We start from the raw sequence: 20,363 nt of genomic DNA on the forward strand, positions 1-20,363 counted from the left end.
TAGAGTCGTGCTAGCTCTTCTGACCTCTTGTTTAGAAACATTTGGAACCACAACATTCAAACAGTCTGGCAGAATATTTTTCAATAAATCTTGAACGTGGCAGTTATATTTTCTGTACTGTGCTAGAAAAAGGATTACAGTATTTACTGCAGAGACAGGAAGATTGATTCTCTCTTGGAAAATCTGCCAGATTTCTTGATTTAGAGAGCTGATGATTGGTGGAGTGCTTAGACTTGATTTATATCAAGTTTTCTTGCTTGCTTGCTTGCGCTCTTTTTTTTTTTTTTCCCCTCCCTCCATGTTGTTCTTATGCTAACATGAGCTAGTCTTATTCTGAATGATTCTTTGTTTAACAAATACTGTTTTCTTTGGATGTTTTTGATGTTCAAGTCAAAACTGTCTTCTATAGTACCTGCTTGCTTGGAGTAATGTGACTAAATTTCACTTGCATGAGGTCTAAATAAAATCACTGTGCTTTACAGTGAGACCACCTACACTACTCTGTGTTGGGGAGAGACACGTGCAATTTCAGAAATGTCAGTCCTTCTGGAGGACCTTATTGGGAATCTTCAAAACTATGTCAGCCATTTCAGCTCCTCAGGATGTTCTTCTGAAACACTTTAGACCCCCTCTTACTTTAGTGCAGGGGTCCTCAAACTATGGCCCGCGGGCCGGATACGGCCCCCCAGGGTCCTCAATCCGGCCCCCAGTATTTACAGAAACCCCCACCCGCCGGGGGTTGGGGGGGGGAAACCAAGCAGCCGCAGATGACTTCCTGCCACTTCATCCGTGCGCCGGTCCCCCGTTTAAAAAGTTTGAGGACCCCTGCATTAGCGAATAATTTGACTCGACGGGAGGCACATAAGTCAGCTGGCACACACAGGCTCGGGGGTTTCCTAGGGTGATGGGTGCCTTGTGTTGCCGCTGCTGAGGGCTCCTGGGGGGGTTTGTAAGTCGACGATGGTGTTTGTTGTCTCTGTGAGGCTCTTAATCCCTCTCAAGAACTCGAAATCCAGCTGAATAATTTAAAACGGTGGCAAGCAAGCAAATAAAATGAACACATCAGAGGCAAAGAAACTTAAAAGGATAATTGATGCCCTATTGTTATCGCTACAGCAAGCACCTTATATCATAAAAGCAATACATGACACTCCTATATTACAACTAGTTCTGTATCATTAATTATACTATGAGAAGCTTGCTTTCTGGCCTAGCCAGCCAGGGTCTTAGTGCCTGCAAGTAGCTTGACCTGATGCCCATCTCTTCCACCCAGTGTCTTTGCTAATTGGGCACCTGTGTGTTCTTTTTGTCTTCTCTCCTTCCTCTATTGTCAAGCAATTTTATTACGGTTAATTAGAGATGTGTTACTTTAAAAAATTAATTCACCAAATCAAATTATCACTAAAAAATGCCAAGCAAGAAGTGATAGCTATTCTGTTGTGTAGTATTAGCAGTTAATGGTATTTATGAGGGGATGCTCACAGTGATTAGCATAGTTGCAGTTGTTTCAATCCAAACTGAGGCAAAGTGATACAACTAATTCTAAAAGAAAAGAGTAGGGAGAGAAGGTTTAAAATCATAGGACATCTGCAGTAAGGCATTGATTTTCTTTTTTATTATTCTTCCCTCTCCCCCCCTTTTTTTTTTTTCCTTCCCATCCTGCAGAGGGATGCTTTGTGGATGAAAAAGATGAAATGCTTTGGGTAAACTGCACCATCCTGAACTGGGCTGTGCAGCCCCGCACTGTTCCCTGTGCCGTAAACCATTGCACTGAGGTACTTGTACAAACCATCCCCATCCAGCAAAACAAGAGCTTCTGTCCCACAGACATTTAAATCCAAGTGCTTAATTTAAAGCATGGGTGGATGCTTATCTCCTTTGTTGAAAAGTCATCTTAGCCCAGAGGGCTCTCAACATATTGTCTAGACCTTTAAAAGTCGAAGTTAATAATATTTTCTTGGCCTAACTGTGGGAAGGAAGATAGATCATAGATCTGTGATTCCTGCAGTTCCTGGTCTTGTTTTCAGGACTCTGAGCAAAATCTGTCTCACACCTAGCGATATCTGATAAACCTGATTGCAAATGAACACATGCATGTAAAATGTTTAAAAGCTGTCCTCCACAAAATACCCATTAGAGTGAAACATTTACATTCATATTGTGAAGGGAAGTTTTGTTTTATTTTCTTCTGTTCAAATATCACGTAGCTGAGCAGCAGCAAAGTGAGTAATAGTTGAATGTGCATAATCTCGATCTAATTACATTGGTATTGAATTGCAGGTGAAGCATTAAATTGATTTGAAAAAAAATTCTTTGCAAGTATATGGTATTGATGGAAAGGTCATTATGCATTTGCAGTGAGGTCTGCTTCTGTGCAAGGAGGTCAGATCAAGACCAGTGTAGTACTTGTGCCTCCTAGGTTTGAGTGGAAGTCAGATTCTGTGTCAGACTAACACTGACCGGCACAGGCACGGATTTCACCCTTCATACCTTGTGCAGCTTTCAGCTAATTGGAAGACATCTGGATTTATCTCTTACTAAATCTTTAGTGCTCTTTTAACAATAAATGGCTATATAATTAACATAGGCAATCTTATTAAATCCATATTAGGGCGCTTATTTGAGACAATTGAACATTTTAATTGGAGGTGTTGCTAAGTGTCTCTTTCTTAGAACAGCAATTGTGGTTCCTTGCTAAATGCGTCAGACCTGAGGCAGATAATACCCATCGGGATGTTCCTCTGCTGCCACATGTGCTCTGAAACAAGAAATATTCAGACTGAATCATTTCATTTTCCACAACCATGCATGGTTTGTCTGTCTATGCACTGGGTGTTTGTGGACAGCTCCCTCCTTTTCTGCAGGAGTGGCCCGGGGTGAGCAGCGGGTTCTGCACCGGACAGCTGTTGGGGAGCACCACGGGCACCCCCTGGCAAGTGAAATCCCTCTAAGGTCCTTGTTGGCTGCATCAATCTTGTCTCCATTGCTAATGGGGGAAGACTTGCTCTCTTGCCAACTTTAGTGGCTCCTCTTGCTTCTCTGGATTTAGACCTTCACCAGAGTCCCAAGACCAGAAATCCTTGAGAGTTTGCTTTTACCCTTTTCTCTTGTGTCTAAATCTGCCTCATTCCATCTTCATTATGTTGACAGGAACTCTGACTTGGTTGCCTTGTGCTGGCTGAAATCCTCTTTCTTTCTCTTTTTTTTTTTTTTTTTTTTTTTTAACCAGAGTTTTTTGTATCTCATTAAACCTTGGGGTGACTCCTGCTGAGAGCAGAGTGGATCCCAGCCAGTCTTAATAAACATCTCCCTCCCAGCACTGTGGTGCTGTGCAGTGGGCTGGATGCTTACATGCAGTGAAGGGGAGGCAGTGCAACCCAAGGTGTTTTGGTGGCAGGGGCATGGGTGACAGCATCAGCTGAGGTGGGGGTCACCTGTGCAGATGGGTGTCTAGTAGTACTGAAATACAGATGCTAGTAAATCAGTGCATTAATTAATGCTTTCAGAAGTGACTTGTGATTTGTGGTACCCTGTCTTTGTGTGGAAAGGAACGTGCCTGGGATACCTTATGTGAATTGTTTGAAAATGGTGGGCACAGACTTTCCTCAGAAGCCATTCCTTTCCCACTGTGGCCCAAGATGTGTTGGCAGGGAAGGGGCAGGAGATGCTCTTGCTGTGCGGACACTGCTATGCTCTCTGTTCAGCCCCGTGGTGCCTGGAGAGTCAGGACAGCGTGACAGCAGGGGACGCATGGTGGCCCCCATCATGGAGTCTGTTGGTTCTGACTTTGTGCTCCCAGTGACTTACTAATCTTGGAAATCATCCCCCTGACAGATCTATGGTGGGATCAGGACTAGGTCCCAAGCTGGTGGCTCAAATCCCAGGCTCTCCAAGTGCTGTCTGTGGCTCAGTGCCTGTACCAGCCAGAGCAGCTCCCTGCACCGCAGTCATGGCAGCAGTGTCCTGGGGTGCTCTGAACATGCAGAGGAAGAGGGAAGTCAGGAGAAAACAGGAAGTACCGAAATAAAGCAAATAAATGCAAAAGCAGGTGGAAGAAGCTCAAGGTTATTTCTTGTTCTCTTCTGTATTCATTACTCAGACAAGCAAAAAGGAAAGGATATTCTTTGGTACAGCTGCTATCGCTGTTGCTGTCCTTCTTTTCTGTCATCTTTTCCTTCATGAATATGTCCAGATTATGTGCCAGAAATAAAAATCAGCCATCATACTCCTGAAAGCTGAGGTCAAGATAACATCTGCCTTCCCTACCCGGTTCTGTACTTACCAGTGTAATAATCACGCACAGGAAACATCTGCTTTGGAAATCACTTAAGTAGTGAAGAAGCCCAGCTCCGTTGAGTCAGAGCATCCTGTGGTAACTTGTCATTATGGCCATTTGTTTTTTCTTTGCTGGAGGGAGCCACGCTACTTTTTAAATTTTCCTGTTGAAACTGTTTGCTTTCCTGCAAGACAATGAGAGGCTCTCTGATCACTTGTTATTTGGGAGAAGAGACCGACCCCCACCTGGTCACAGCCTCCTGTCAGGCAGCTGTAGAGAGCGGTCAGGTCTCCCTGAGCCTCCTTTTCTCTAGGCTAAACACCCCCAGTTCCCTCAGCTGCTGCTCATAGGACTTGTGCTCTAGACCCCCAACCAACTCTGTTGCCCATCTCTGGGCACGCTCCAGCCCCTCCTGACTGTTCTCAGGTGCTTCCATAGTTTCTAACAGATCAGTAACCCCTGTGTCTTTGCTGCCGCATGAATCTCCATCCCCTACTTCCACTGAGATGGAAGGCCAAAGACCTTGTTAGCACACCGTGCCTCAAACATTGGTGTGCAGAGCCCAGGCTTCTCTCTAGTGAGCCTGCTTTTATCCCTTTGTCCCTTCAAATATTCCTCATTTCCTAGTGGGTGGGTGTGCCAAGTCATTTGGTAGTGACTCTGTGCTCCGCGACCCCACTTTCCTGGGTACTCTCTGGTGCAGCTGGGTCATCTCTGCCCTCAGGGGCAGCTAGACTTAGACCTCTGGCCAGCAAAACATGATGTGTCTCCTTTGCTGTGAGAGTATTCCCTTATTTATGTACTCAGTTAAGTGCACGTTAAATCTTTTTATTTTTTTTTTACTGAGTTAGTAAAAAATTTTGGATTTTATTTTTTCCCTCCCAAGCAGGAACAATTTTTTTTCTTTCCTTTTTTGAAGAAAGAGTGGTTTTCTGAGCTATCTCTCTGGTGACTTGGAAGCCTGCAATTTTTGGAGCTTTTAGTTTTCCCTTTGGGTATGTCAATCAGTAAGGGAAGAACTGTACAATCACAGAAGAATCCCAAAGACCAAATTCTTCTATATACAAATTGCATCAACAAATGTTCTGTACAGAGCACCAAGATCAGAAATGGGACTCCATTCCTGGTCTGAAAAAAAGAATGAAAAAATCCTTTATTAGCATGCCATTCATCCTAGCATTTTCACACAATTAAAACCAGAGGTGGGTCGAACAACAGTCAGATCTAATCAGAATACAGGTGTCTAAAATGGGCATTATGAACAATTCCATGAATGGTGTCTTGCTTTCTGTTGAGTATGAAGGGAGCCCAGGCAACTAAAATGAGGAAAATAGATTAATTTATGGTTAGCTTGGTGAGATAAGTTTCTTCTTCTGAAGGACTAGCACATAGATTTAGATAACTTATAAGAGCGTGCCTAGTCTTTGACACATGAATATTCCCATCATGTCTGTGATGATGTGGTAGGTTTGGAAAACAAGTGATGTTGCCCTAAACTGAGTTCCTGTGATCTTTCTTCTGGATTCTGCTCACATTTAAGGGTGACGAGGAGAAAGAAATCTTACTCGTGTGCCTGATATTAAAGTGAGATTTCTTCTTAGCGTTGAGACTTCCCCCTTGTTTGATGCGCTGGCTCTGTCACCACCACAGTCAGGATGGTGGCTGAAAATGGCAGCTGGTGAGAGCTGCTAAAATCATCATGTGCCTGGGGTGGGGTGGGGGGCAGAATGTTGCTCTGCTCCCTCTTTAACACTTGCATTTGTCAGCTCGGGGATCAGCCTACCTCACCCCTGCCCTGGGTGAATGTGACCCACTGACGAACTGCCCTGCCATTCCCCGGGCAAGGGACGGCTAAAGGCAAGGGTTAACCTTCCTGGGCAGGCAGGCTTTCAACTACATTTTTCTGTTCCAATAAGGTAGATGTTGCTGCATGATTATTGATCTTTTTTTTTTTAAAAAAAGCTACTAAACTGCTACATGTACTGACTCATTTAGTCTTCTATCATATCGAATAGCACCACACGCATTTTAGAAATAACATCTTTCCCATTCCTGCACAGCTTGTGCAAAACAAATTTATTTTTGTCACTGAAAATGTCAGAGGGATACAGGCAAAACAAAGGTTTCTCTTTATCCTATTGCAAGAACAAGCACAGGCCACAGTTTTCAAAAGAGTTAACCCATCACTAGAAACTAAGCATCTCTGTTAGAAAACATCTGGAGAGCCTAGCAGCTCCCTCCAATTCGAGCCTGCAGTTGTCCGAGGCATATGCAGCAGTCTCTGCTGAAAACTCGCTGCCGGCGATGGGAAGCAAACCCAGATGTTCTCAGTTGTGGCTCTTGGTGCCTTACAAAGCAGGCAGAGGTTGGTACCCACAGAAGAACAGACGCACAGAGGGAAAATGACTTTGCTCAAAGTCGGTCACTAACTCGATGGCAAAAGGAACAGACCTAGTGAACAAATATCTCCATGGGGAAAACTGTCTCTCTTGCCATCAACCCAGCACAGCCTCTTCTGCTGTGAAGGTAATGTGCTGAGTGGAGCTGTGCCTGGCAGTGATGTGGCCTGATGATGGTGCTGCTCCCTCACCAGGGACACACAGTGCCATTTGCTCCTGGCCACTGGTGGCTGCGAAGCCTGGGAAGAGAAGGATCCTGCTCTCAGCAGTGCTTGTGGGCGAGGGTGGGCTTTCCCCTGGCCTCGCCTCTGCTCTCTCGATGGAGCCTGGCTTGGGGAACCAGGACCCTCTGCCAAAAGCAGCGCTGTGTGCCAGGGCGATGGTGGGAGTGAGGAGCAAGGAGAGCGCTTGGCTGGGGCTGTGCAGGGCCGCTCGTCACCTCTGCCGTGGCAGCCCCCGTGCATCTCCTGCCTGGCTGTGCGAGGCTGCGGGGCCCGAGCGTGTCCCTCCCTGGGGCTCGGTCCTGGCTCTGCTCTATCTGCTGGTCGGTCTCTTTTCTTTCACAGCTCTGAAATGACAAAAGCCTGTCTGGGACTGCAAGTGTTTGTTCTAAAATGAGGTGATCTTTCTTTTTCTTTCTCTTTCCTTTATGATGGCCATGACTGAAGCATTTCACCTATTTTTGTTGCTGTTGTGGTTGTAATTAATGTAATTTATTCTGTAAAATAGCAGAGTTCTTTAGTAAACATGTCTATAGAGACTTGTCCTGAATAACAGTGCTTTATTAGAGATAATCCTTAGCTACTCAGCTCAAACAACTTTTCAGAGCTGGAAATCTCTCACAGAGAAGGCAATTGTGAATATTAAAAGGGATTTGGAGGAGGAGGAGGCAAAAATTGCTTTTTCAAATATTCCACAGAGTTGAAGATTTAACCTAGCAACATCACTGAATCCCTGCATGGGCTCACAACCTCATTTTGTTTTGTATTAAAAGACTCTTGGCTGCATTTTAATTGTGTGCATAATATTATTGATATTTAGCAATTGTTTCTGTCACCTTCCACCTCAATCAGCATTGCAAAACACAGCTTGAACTAACTGGAAAGTAATTTCCTGGCTAATAGTCCTTCTCATCTCCTGAGAGGAGCTGATATAACAGCTAGCAAAGCACGGATCAAACAGCCCCCGTTTCACAGATCTGCTCTTTCTCTAGGCTCCGTGTCAGCTCCTGTTGAAGTGAGGGTTATTTTATCTTGCATAATGAGCGGATGGATTCTGAATTTTCCAAGCTAAGCAGCTCTTTTCAGCAGTTCAAGCAGGATGTGCAATGTGACTCGTAATTAAGCGCGAGAGACACATAGGAAGTGTCAGGGTGCTGATCCAGCTTGAGGAGGACTTGCTCTTTCCGAGTGTTTGTGCTGGGGTTTGGCTGCTCCGCAGTGCTGAGCAACCTGCAGTCAGACCGGCCACTGAGCTGCAGGGCTGTGTGTGCTCCTGCTCTCCGCCGGGACAGAAACTGATGGGAGAGGTTCATATCAGCCCGCATTTGACAGAAGTGTGGAGAAAAGAGCAGAAGTGCCGGCCCAGACAGACTCTGTAGTGCTGAATCCCGTTCTCCTCCCGTTAAAACATACTAATCCTTAGTAAAACATTCCTGAGATTTATAGGGCCTTCACCCATGTTTCTGCCCTGCAGCTCAGAAGCCAGTTGTCTCGTGCTTGATCCCTTCCGCTAGTGCCTTATCTTTGTCCTGAAGATGCCGAAAAGTGTGCAGACTCCTTCAAACACAGGTGATGGTACTGTTGTTGAAAAACGTTCTTCCCTCTTGTCAACAAGTTTCTGTAATAATAAGTGTTGTCTTTGCTTTGAATCAAACACTCCCTAACTCCCACAGAAGGATCCTGTTCCACTGCAGAGACAAGTGTTGAACCAAACAGTCCCAGCTTTTTCTTAGTTGGTGTTTCTTCCTTGCAGTAGTTACGCATAGCAATTTTTGTAGTTAATACAGTAATTGCATTGCCTGCTGGAATCCCCACTTGCCATTGATTTAATTGCTTGGTTGGGAGCATGTTAATTGTTTATTGACACTGTTCAGCTCCCATGCCGGGGTTAGACAAATCTTCAGTCTGAGCTGTGCTGCAGGCTGAAGTCTCAGATGAGTTTGTGCTTTGCAGACTATGAGAAAGTTGTCCCCGTTGCTACCCACCATCGAGGCTCAGCTGTGCTCGCTTGTGGCACTGGGTTCGCCCAGCTGGCTTGAACTGATGTAGAAATTAGCATGTAGAGAATGCTCTGTATAATTAGTATGTGGCTCCATTTTCTGGGTTCACTTTGCATGTTGGGTCTGTGAAATCTCTGTGTGCGCCATGGTGCACATTCAGCGCAGAGACTGGCGCTGACCCTGGTCCACACCCGTGGGCTGTGGAGGCCAGTGGCTCCACGGTGAAGGGAGGGAAGGCATGGTTGCACCTGGAAAAGACTCGCTGTGGTCTTTGCTGCAGACACACAGCAGCCATGCAGCCCTGCTCCTCTCCCTGGGTCATGTTTTTAGCATCTGTTGCTGTAGGTGCTGTCTGTCATACCAAGCTGTGTTTACAGTTACCGGGCATTGAAGGTGTCCGGCAGAGATGGTTCAAGGTTGGCCCTTGTCCAGTTCTCAGAGGCTGTGCTCATTGCATGGGTTGATGGTGGTGTATCCATGCTGCGTCTGGTCCCTGTGCTCAGTAACTAGACATATGGGTCTGTGAGGGCTCTTGCTTTTCTCCCGGTCACTAGGCATTAACCAGCATTTTGCCGGCATTGAGATGAGCACTGCAGGGCATCTGAAGCCCATTTTCTGATATGAAAAGTGTGTTTTCTTCAGTGAGTGTTGAATCAAGCTCTAACAGTTTCAGACTCAGTCAGAAGTAGAAAAGAAGGCTATTTGGAGAGGGGAAGCAGGTCTGTGTATTATAATATCTTCATGCTATATATATATAAAATCCGCTTCGCTGTTCTAATTTAAGCGTGCACAGCATGATAACATGGAGACTGTGCCTGGCCATCTCCTGATTATGCTGCAGCAGGGAAGTTTTAATTTAACCTTTTGCTATTCTGAATGTCTCAGAAGGACTGTTCCTGCTGGATACTGTAATAGTTTTCATATCACTAAATTTTCCTAAGAAGTCTGCACTCTAATAAGGAGCCAAGAGCTTTGGTCCCCCTTGATTTTTAATAAAGTGTATCATTGCAAGTCAATAACCTGTCAAGTGCCACTCACCGTGCTGAGCTAAAACAGCCGATAGAGCCTGTGCTGATAGGCAGCCAAGGGATGCACTCAGAGAGGTTGGAGCCTGGTCCTGTGCAGTGGGGCTTTCAAAACTGCCATGGGTGGAAGGGGAGCGGATGCTGCCTGTGAGCGCTGGGGCTCTCAGGGCCAGGGCTGGGGTCAGCAGTGCTGCTCGGGGCAACCCCCGCTACACCCAGCTTGTCCACCATGGGTGACTGGCAGTCAGGAGACTCCCCTTCTCTGGGCACTCTGTACTCGCATTTGTGGTGCAAAAGGAGAAGGGAAATAACAGCCAGGAGAAGAGAGCGTCCAGTTGAGCATACACGTCAGCCCGAAAGGAAATACTGCCCAGCAGAAGGAAATAAAATTAATTTTTTATTTTATGCTCAGAATAATGGAGCACTCACTCCAGGACATAATTTAATTGAGATAACTGAATAGGCAGTTTTTCTTTTGGAGAATATTTATCTCTTACGATTCCTTTCCACCAGTCTCAGAGTGTTTAGCAAACAGAGGGGATGCAGCGGAAGAGAGCTCTTCTGTGCAGGAAAGCAAAAGGACAGCACAGGTCCGACCCTGAAGGGCTGATGACGATGCATTGCTTCTTTATGGAAGAACTGGTCTCTCATCGCCTCTCAGCATAAGACCCATCTGGAAAGAAAAGGCAGCTGTCCTAACAGCACGCAGCACCGTGGTCTGTGCAGGAATGGCAGCATAGTGTCTAACTGATATTACAGGATAACAAAACCTTCTCTCTCCTGTTCAGGTGTCTTTTTAGTTCATCAAGAGCGATGAGCATTTCTGCTCTACTGCTCCTGCCCCACTGAATGAAGGATCTTCTGCCTTGGGCTGACGGTCCCTGGCAGACACAGCTGGCTGCCATTTTAAGTGTTCTTTGCCTCCTGGTAGTTTATTTTTTTAACTGAAATTAAAGCTTCTTGGAAATCACAGTTTCAGTGGCTCTTGAAAGGCTCTATCTTTAACATTTCTGACATGCAACTTTTCAGCATTTCTGATGTGCAGCTTTTCAGCATTTCTAACTCCGGAGAGAATTTCCAAAACCTTAAATTTTCATTCCAGCAAGTGGATGTTGAAATGCCTGGATTTCCTGAGGAACTCGGAAAGGAGCCCAAAATTAAAGAGGATGCCTTGACTATATGGTACTGACCGGTGCACAGCAAAATTTGCTGTAAAAGCATACAGATCTGTCTAAAACTGTCCTTGTTTTCCTCATTCCAATTAAAACATGTGAGAAGAGCAGCCTTTCCTGATATCCCCAGAAGCTCTCAAAACAACTTCTTGAGCTAATTGCTTGGAAGACGGTTGTGAGATAAATTCCCTTAAAACAGTACCAAGAGCTATGAAATTGGCATGTGACAAGTTTGCACAGTTATTTGTTGTTATCAACAGACTGATACACCTAATGCATATTAGCATGAGGAAAGTTTCTGTGTTTGTGCCCCGGTGATCAGTTGCACTTGTGATCCTCGCTGCTTTCAGTGTTTCCACTTGCTTTTCCCAAAAGACTGAGGCAAAGGGTGGCTGCTTGCTGGGGCAGCAGGTGGACAGACAGGCTGCCCCAAGTTCGCCCTGTGTCAGGAGGATTTCTGAGCCTCTGGTTTAGCAGCAGGATTGTGCAGGGGGTCTAATTATAAACCCTTTGGTAATTAAAACAACAGCTGTTATAATTAAAAGACTCCTCATTAAATCACTGATAACTAAAGCTTAAGGTAGGTTCTTAGTGAAATGAGAGCAGTGTAAGATTTCTTAAGCAGGAAAATGTGTTGGGGAAGAGGTGAATGCTCTTCAGCAGGAGATGAAATCTATCCAAAGTCTCTTTTTTCCCAGGAGGAATTTTTGTAAAATGTTCCATGGAAACTGCAGAGCAGGAATGCTGGAGAAAGAGCCTTTGCCTTGGATTGTTAAAGGTCTTGTGGAAGACAAAAGATGCTACAGCCTCTCCTCCTGGGTACGGACCCAGGGGAAAAACCGCACGAGGCTTCTCTTCTCCCCAGCCTCCACCAGCAGCAACACGCCAACACAGCTAGCCTGATGGAACCCAGGGCAATGTCAGCTTGGAAACCTACTCAACCATAAGCGTCCCCAAAGGGCCAGCAGCAAGGAAAACAATCCATAATCCATTCTCCCCAAGTTCATTCTAAGACAAGGCAGCCTTGGATGTTACTAAACAAATAAGAAACCCGAATAAAACGAGGGGCACTGCGGCTGTTGTATGCCAGGGACACATCATTGCAGGAGCCAGACAAATGTCCTGAACGGTCTAATAGGATTTTTTAAGCTCATTCTCCACTTTACATGTATTTGGCTTCTTTGCTGCTGATTAAACATTTTGCAGGAAGACATATCACAGAAGGGATTTTGCACCAATATCCATGGAAACAATAGAATATTTCCATCTAACATACATATTAATTTTTCCAAGCTGTTATTAGCTGTTGCTGCCAAAGGGGTTTAAAGCAGCATTAAGAAAGCAAAATAATGTGACAGAAGGTGTGAAACAGAATCACTGTTAGAGGAATTATGAGGACAGGATTTTTTACAGATACTTCTTCAAACTATATTCCTACCTAAGGCAGATTTTAGGCCATATCCTTTAAATTTACAGAAGTGAAATCATTAGCATAAAAATTGTCAGTGAGTTAAGTCACACTTGTACTGTCAGAAGACCTATTTACATTTTAAGAAGGAAAATCAATAGCAGAGGAATTCACTAAGGTGGATCAGAAAAAAAAATCGTCTGGTTTGATTTCAGACATGCCCATCATTTACATCTCCATTTTGCTATTATATAAAATAATCAGATTTTTTTAATAAAAACTTGCATGTCAGTTTCTAATCTTCTCTATGCTTCAGTCACTCTAATGAACTATCCTCAGTTATCCTTATGCTCAGTGGTCAGTCATTTTCCTACCTATTTTCTCTACCTCACAGAATTCCATCACATGAGGTTCACAGAGCAAGACCGTTCACTCTTCCGATGGTAAACTTGGAGGGATCGGGTCAACATCATTCTACAGTCTGTAACATGGGTAGGAAGAAAACATTCTAAACCTGTACAGACTTTAACAGAGAGCAGGAGCTCTTTCTCTTGCGACTCTTGAACGCCATTCTGCAGCAGTGCCAAGAAGCCACCTTGCATGCAGGCCACCAGCTCTGCCTGCTCCCAGGTTAGGTCAGTGCTCAGGAGCAGCAGCTGGAGTGGCAGGAGCTGTGGGCACTGCCAGTGGGTGTTAGTGGCAGCTGGCAGCGTGCTGCAGGCTGTGGGGCCGAGGAGAAGCGGTGGGGAATGGCAGAAGGCAGGGCAGGCTTGTGCTCAGCAGAGACAAGCCCTTCTTCTCTTCTCCCCCTGTTCCCCAAATCTATCTGTATCTGTTGGCTGGTTTTGTTGATGCTTATGACAGGTCTAAGACCTCAGGTGGGCCAAGAGGAGCGTGCTCATGTGCTGGCTGAGCTTGTGTGAGCTGCTAGCAGTCCCCCGGGAGAAAGGGGAAAGACAGCAAAGTCACAAATGAAAAGGACCATGGGTGATTTTTTCAGCTGTTTTGAATCCCAGAAAAATGCTAATTGGCAAAGAGTTTTAAGCCGTATGTTCACAGGAAACTGATGAAGGTCTCATAGAAGTTAGACCTGAGTCAGGACGGTAACCGGGGAACAGTGTCACGTTGCCAGTGACAGTAACCAATTCTCTGCTTTTGTAGAAAATAGGAGAGAGGCTGAAATTGCAGAGATGGGATTATGGCGCAGTTGTAATTTCATGATCATTACTTATTCCTGTAGCATTCATTATTGTTAAATGAATCATAATGAACTCATCTGGCATTAATATAAATGCAAAATGCAAATCCATGCAAATTCCTGTGTAATTCAGCATCATTTAATGTACTGTTAAATGTCTTCATGAGCTTCCCCTGAACTGAGGTCCTTCTTTGAAAGAGTCCAGCTATTACTGAAGAATAAAGAAGTGATAATTTGGCTATTGGGCACCTTATGGGACTAGTGGGAGGCAACAGTTAGTCGCCGTGAGTGACTATTAAGAAGAGACACTTCTTAATTCAGAAATTAAAACTGAGCAATGTGAGGACACTGCGCAATTCCAGCATCAATTAAAGGCCGATTATTTCCTTTCACTGCTCAGTAATTTTCTTAGATCTGGGTTGTTTTAATTGAAGGTCCATTTTATCATTTCTCCCACTTCCTTGAGATACTGATGCAGCTTTGAGCTGCTACTTTTTTTAGGAGAGGCAGAAACTCTTTGGGAACTCTTAACAGTGTTGCAAACCTGTTTTTCGATGCCCCCTCTTTCTGGGCAGCTGGGATGCACTGGCATGGAGTGAAACAGGTTCCGGAGGGAAGCAGGTTCGGTGCTGATTTGTCTGCTTTTATTTCTGGGAATATCTGCACATCACCCTGGTTTGTGTTCCTTTGCATTTTATCCACTCTTGGAGTTTATTGGGTCTGCCTGGCTAGGACCTCAAGCTGCCATCCTGTTTTAGCAAAAATTCTCATGAAAGAAAAAATGACAGGTAGTGTCCTGTTTGCAGAAGTGCCTGCACTGGGACAGGTGACTGGAGAGAGTTTTCGCTCCTTTCCTTTCACAGGTGTGTATGGGATACTGTCATAGAAGATGGGCATGTGGTTTCCAGTGCTCAGTAAGACTTAGCTGTTGAGAACTGCCTGAATTTATCTAATTTAAATTCGAAGGAAAACATAATATTTTGTTCTTGATTGGAAGAACCTACTTTAAAATTGTGGAAGTGCTTTTGAAATGGAAATTGCATTCCCACCCCAGAGGTAAAGGTGCACTGAGAACTGCTTGGCATTTCTCGCATGATTTAAGATCATTTTCCTGATGAAACCATTCCTGCTTCTTTCATGTCTTAAAATAGCAGAGAGACCCTGCCTCGGGGGTTCGCCAGAGCCTGTCCCATTCTTCCAGGAGGAACAGCCTGTTTGCAGGGAAGAGGCCCATAGGGAGAACCTGTCATTTTCTTGTAGTAACTTAGAAGTCTGTAATACTGTTTTAACTAATTATTCACCGTCCTTCCAATCAAAAGCAGTGCAGAACAAGGGAATAAACTATTTCCTTTCAGGAGGCAATGTCTTGGAAATCAAACCCCCACTTACGGCACACAAGACACCTGCACGATTATCATAATTAATTTAATTACAAGTATTTGCTCACTTTTGAAAGACGAAGAACATTAAATACTAGATGTCTCTTTCTTTAACAAAATATCACTAGACATGTTAAAGCAAGACATTTTGAAAGCAGATCAGTTCCCATTTGAGCAGCAGCCTTCATACAGAGTGTGATGAATTCACCTCCTGCAACTTCCACCACATCAGTTTCGATTAATGTAATAAGCAAGAGAAAGAGCTGGACATGTGCAAGTGTCTCTGCCGTGGCTGTGGAAGGTTTCCATGACCAGCTGAAGTGGGACAGTGCTTAATATGTCAAATGGCTGCAAGCCATGTTCAGCACACAAATATAATTTTCTATGTGGAATGAGCAAAATTGTAATTTGTAGGTGATGAGTTCACAAAGGGAAGATTTTTCTGTGTTCTGACAAAAAAAAAAAAAAGAGTAATCTTTTGTATGACTAGGCACAAAAGTGATTCCTGTTAAAGAAGAGCACCCCTCTGTTTCTTCCCACACCAGCAGGGTACATTCTTCCTTCTCCTGGGGAGGTACTGGCACAGCTACTGCTCCTACATGTCCTTCCTGTTGTGCCAGTAGGGTTGCAGAATGGGACTGTGACTGTTCCTTACTCAGACTTTAATTCAGTGGCCTTTTTATTTATTTTATATTCCTGCACTGTCTCAGAAAGAGCAAAGCTCCGAAGTGGTGAGCTAAGAATGAAGCAAAGCAAATGTAAATGAGAGAGGGAGAGAGAAGAGCAGCCTGCGGGAAGGGCAGCAGCACTGCACTGCACGACCAGCATGGCGCTTCTGCGTCAGGACATTGTCGTGACAGGGATGGCTGCCTCGTCCTCCCAATAGCAGGGACCTCTCTTCTCTGGAAAATGACAGTGACCACACACCGGGGCTGGAGCATGGTGCGGCTTTGTTTCCAGGGATGGGGGATTTGCCCAGCCCTGCAGTGCATCAGGAGCGAAAAGGAACGGGTTTTGCTGGTGTCATGGTATTGATCTCTCCAAGCAGAAATTAATGGAAGTGTTTCTCCTGTTTATTGCTTCAGGGCTGGTTATCCAGAGGAAGAAAAGAGTCTGTTTGTGATTCTCCTTGCAGTTACTTCTTACAGAAAGGCATACCCAATTTTTTTCTGTTTTCCTTTCTTCCCATTTTTAAATGTACACATTTAAAACATTTTGGCCACTGGGTATGGTTTGGGAAGGAGTCTTCAGTCCTTAATATTGGGCAAGATAATTTTTGGTAATATAGGCAAGCAGTGAAAGAATAGGGCTTAAATTACCCTGCCCTCCCTCCAAGAAAGGGCACACATTTGCAGTAGCGAGTAATGAAGGAAAATCTTTGCTCTCAGTGTCCAGATATGGCTCTCACCTGGTCTGTCTTCTTCCAGACTGAAGGTGTATATAACCCTTTCTGAACAAGACAGGTTATGAAACTTGAAAAGTTTTCGTGGCCGTTTTCTAAATGGAGTGCAACTTTTCATATTTAAGTGCTATGCCTATAAATGCATAGTAAACATCTGGGAATATATATAGTGAGTGGCTTTCAGATCCGCCCTGGTTTGATATATCAGCAGTTTTCCTGTCCTCACTCTATTTCTGGCTTTTGTTTAAATGTTCTCCGCTGATAATTGAATATGTAAAACTCCAGCCTTGCAAGCAGCCAGGGATCAATGAGGGCTGATGTTGAGCACAGCAAATATATGGGCTAATGGCTCCACTTTTATCGAGCCCATTTAACATTCCGTGACAGGGGGCCTGGTCCTCCCCTCGCTGGCGCCCTACGAGTAAATCTGTCCCCATCCCCAGCAAGATGAGCTCGGCTTTAGCTTCGGCCGTCAGGATGGTTTGTGTGCCTGGCTTACAGAGTTTGCTGAATCAGGGCCTCCTCGAGACATAGATCTAACAGAATCCAGTATTCGGGGGAAAAAAGGGAGGAAAGGGCAGCAGCAGAGGCACATGGGGTGTAAGTGCCCGCTCCCTTGGTCACGCTGCTGCTGATGTGGAGGACTGAACCTGGTGCCTCACACAAAGTCTTCAGCTGCTCCGAGCCCTGGGGGTTGGTGCCCCGGCCACCCCTGCGGGACGAGGCACCAGCGGGCTACCAAGCCCCTGCTCACTGCAGTGGGACGTGCGGTGAGGACAGGCGAGGTCATTGCTGTTCATGGCCCTGCAAAAACTGGAGCCCCCAAAGTCCAGGATTTAAGGAGTCGGGGGCTCACGCAGCCCTGCTGCGGCATCAGGCCGGCCTGGCTTTGCTGGCAGGGTGTCTGTGCTGTGGGAAACTCCTTCCCTGCATCCACCCATTTTTTCTGACGTAGCATTAGGTGGAGTTGTAATTTAATATTTAGCTTTGTTTGAGCTATGAGTTTGTTCTCTTTTCTACTGCCTGCAAACTTATCACAGCTGAAGGCCTACCTGTCTAAGCCCACCTGGCACTCTGCACACTGTGGAATTCTGGAAACTACTCTTTATTAGCAGTATAAATCAAACCCTAACCTTTATTTTCTAACCCCCGTGGGGCATACATGCTTCTAACATTTTCCTGGCCATCCTCTGCCCTTCTCAGCCTCGCCGCTGCAAGGACGGGGAGGCGGCGGCCATGGCCTCCTTCCTCAGGGCGCTCTTGGTGCCTTCCCTTGGCAAAGAGCTCAGGCTCGTGCTCCCGGGCACAGCAGGCGTCACGGAGCCTTGACTGAGTGACAACAGGGTGGCCTGGCACGTTATGGGCAACAGCCGGGAGAGGTTTCTTTGGGCTGGCTGAGTGCAGCCATGCACAGCCGTATAGCTAGAGCCGTGTTCAGCCAGGGTTTGGTTTCTCTCCATTTTTTGCAACCCCCTCCTCCTCTCAGCCACCAAATCAAATCTGATGCTACAGGGTGCTGATGTGTCTGAATGCAGGATTTTTCCAGTTGAATAGGGTCCTTCATTGTGCAGTAATATTTCTGCTTGGGATTTAGGCCCCCCCTTCTGTGCACTAATAAAGCATATGGGCAGCTCTCAGCACATGAGCAGTACCCATGAAATCAGCTTTAGGGGTGAGCGTGGAGCATAAGGGGGAAGGAAATACGACATGGATGTGTGAGGAAGGACAAATTTATCAGGAAGCCAAGTTCCCGCTAAGCTCCTCTTAGACAAATAACAACATCTGTTCTCTTAACTAACTTTAATTCAGTTCTCTTTTTGACACTTTGCCTGAGACAATATTTAATTGCTATTAAAGGAGTGTGCATGATATTGAGCATGTACTTGAATATTTGGAATAAGGTCTATCAAAATATCACTGATATATTGATATTTGACTAAAAACTTCAATTTGCAATGTTTTCATTATGGTCCTGTTTTTTCTTTGATGATTAAATACACCAAAGAGAGATGGAAAGCACAACATAGACTATGATTACATAGGTACTTTGTGCAGATTAACAGGGAAAGTCACCAGCATATCGAAGGCAAAAAATTGTGAGGAAATAGTAAAATTTTCCGACGCAAAAACCTATTTAAAATAAAACAATAGGTTCTGTTCTCCAGGCCTGCGGAGCCTGATATGTTGCCATGTTCCATCTGTGTGTGGACACATGGAAGGACAAAGGATGCTCTTTCTCCTGTCAGTGTTCAAACAGAGCATGTTGACAGGTGGGGGAACCTCACAGGGTTCCTTCTCTTTTCTTCCTCAAAATGCATGAGGTTATTTTTTGCCCCAGGTTTTCCAGAAATGTTGATCAAGTCTTGTATGCCCATGCCGTGTGTGTGTGTGTGTGTGTGCACTACCATGGTTTTTCAGAAGGGGTAATTAATTTTGCCTCAGGCATTCAAAATGAGCCACTCCAGGTTTATAAAGGACTAAGAAAAACAGGCCCCACCTTGTGCTGGCTGTACACAGTAAGGTTAATCCCTGCTCAGTTGAAGGTTTGAAAACCCTGGACATGGTCATTACACTTTCCTCTCTAAAACTTTTCTGCTTTTCTGTGTCTTTTTAAAAACTTTCTCTTTTCCTTTTCCATGGGCTTGCATAAGAAGAACGTGAATTTCTCACCCACACTTTTTGGAAGGGGTTTGAAATAAGGAAATATAACTGCTGTCTTTCCTTTTGTGTGCATGTATTATAATTACATTTCACATTTGCTCATTTTTTGCCTTCCCAGGTATTCTTATGCAGATGCCACAGTATATATTTTTAGCAAATCTGATCATGTACTCTGCCCAAGCTACCAGAATTCTTCTGAGCACCCCTGGCCACCAGCTGACCTTAGACAACACTGAAGCTCTTCAAAGACAAGATCACCTTGTTTATCAAAACCATCCGCATGTCTGTGTGTGCAAGTTGAGGGTGCTTGGCTTGCATTTTCTCCATTTGTCGAGGGGCATCAGTCACGGTGAGCTGAGTAACATTTTCATTTCCAACCCTGCAATTACTGTGTGGCAGTTAAGATCTGAGCATGGGGAATGCACAGCCTGAATCACTTGATGTGTAGAGGGTCTGTGTGAAAACAGCAGGCTAATAGCAAAGATGCAGGGGATTGGGAAAGCCTGCCTCCCAGTTTTATGCACAAGAAGTAGGAAATTACATCCTTTCTGACAGCAGAAATTTTGAATGGCAAGCGGGTTTCACTCTGTTGAAGAAAGCTAATCATCGCTCAAATGCTTTTGCTGTCCAGCACCCACCATGGCTGAGGATTTCCAGAGGAGCAGGCGCTGAGCTCCCGTCTGATGGCTACACCTCAGCTGCTCTGCAGAGGTTGCTCATCCACCTCCTCAGCAGACACGTTTCAGCTGGTGTGACCTGGCAGAGAGCCCTTGATTTCAGTGGCACCATGGTACCTGCTGAATGCTGAAACTGAAATGCTGGCCTTGCCCTGGTCACCCAGGGCAGTCCCCAGTACAGAGGATCATCCATGAGAAACACCCTGGCACTTCCCCATCTCCTTCTGTTTCGGGGACAGAAGAGTTTTCTGGGGCTACGATTTTGTGTTGGGGGAAGTCACCAAAGTGGTTCAGTTTATGCAAGAGAAACTTTCTCAGGAAAAATCTATAGCATTCACTCCAAATGCTCATGCTCTGGACTTGCCCACACAAATTGTGGGGAAATTTGCTCCACAGTATCAAATGAGATTTTTTTTCTTAGCTTTCCTGCTGTCTGTAGGCACTCCAAGACTTTTGGCTTGTTGATCAGGCCTAGCTGCATCCTGGGCCACTTGGTAATAAGTTCATATTTGCTTGTCTTTCAAGCATTTGAGGTTCTCAAAACT

Source organism: Falco rusticolus, chromosome 1 (genome assembly GCF_015220075.1).
Source record: "Falco rusticolus isolate bFalRus1 chromosome 1, bFalRus1.pri, whole genome shotgun sequence".
NCBI lineage: Eukaryota > Metazoa > Chordata > Aves > Falconiformes > Falconidae > Falco > Falco rusticolus.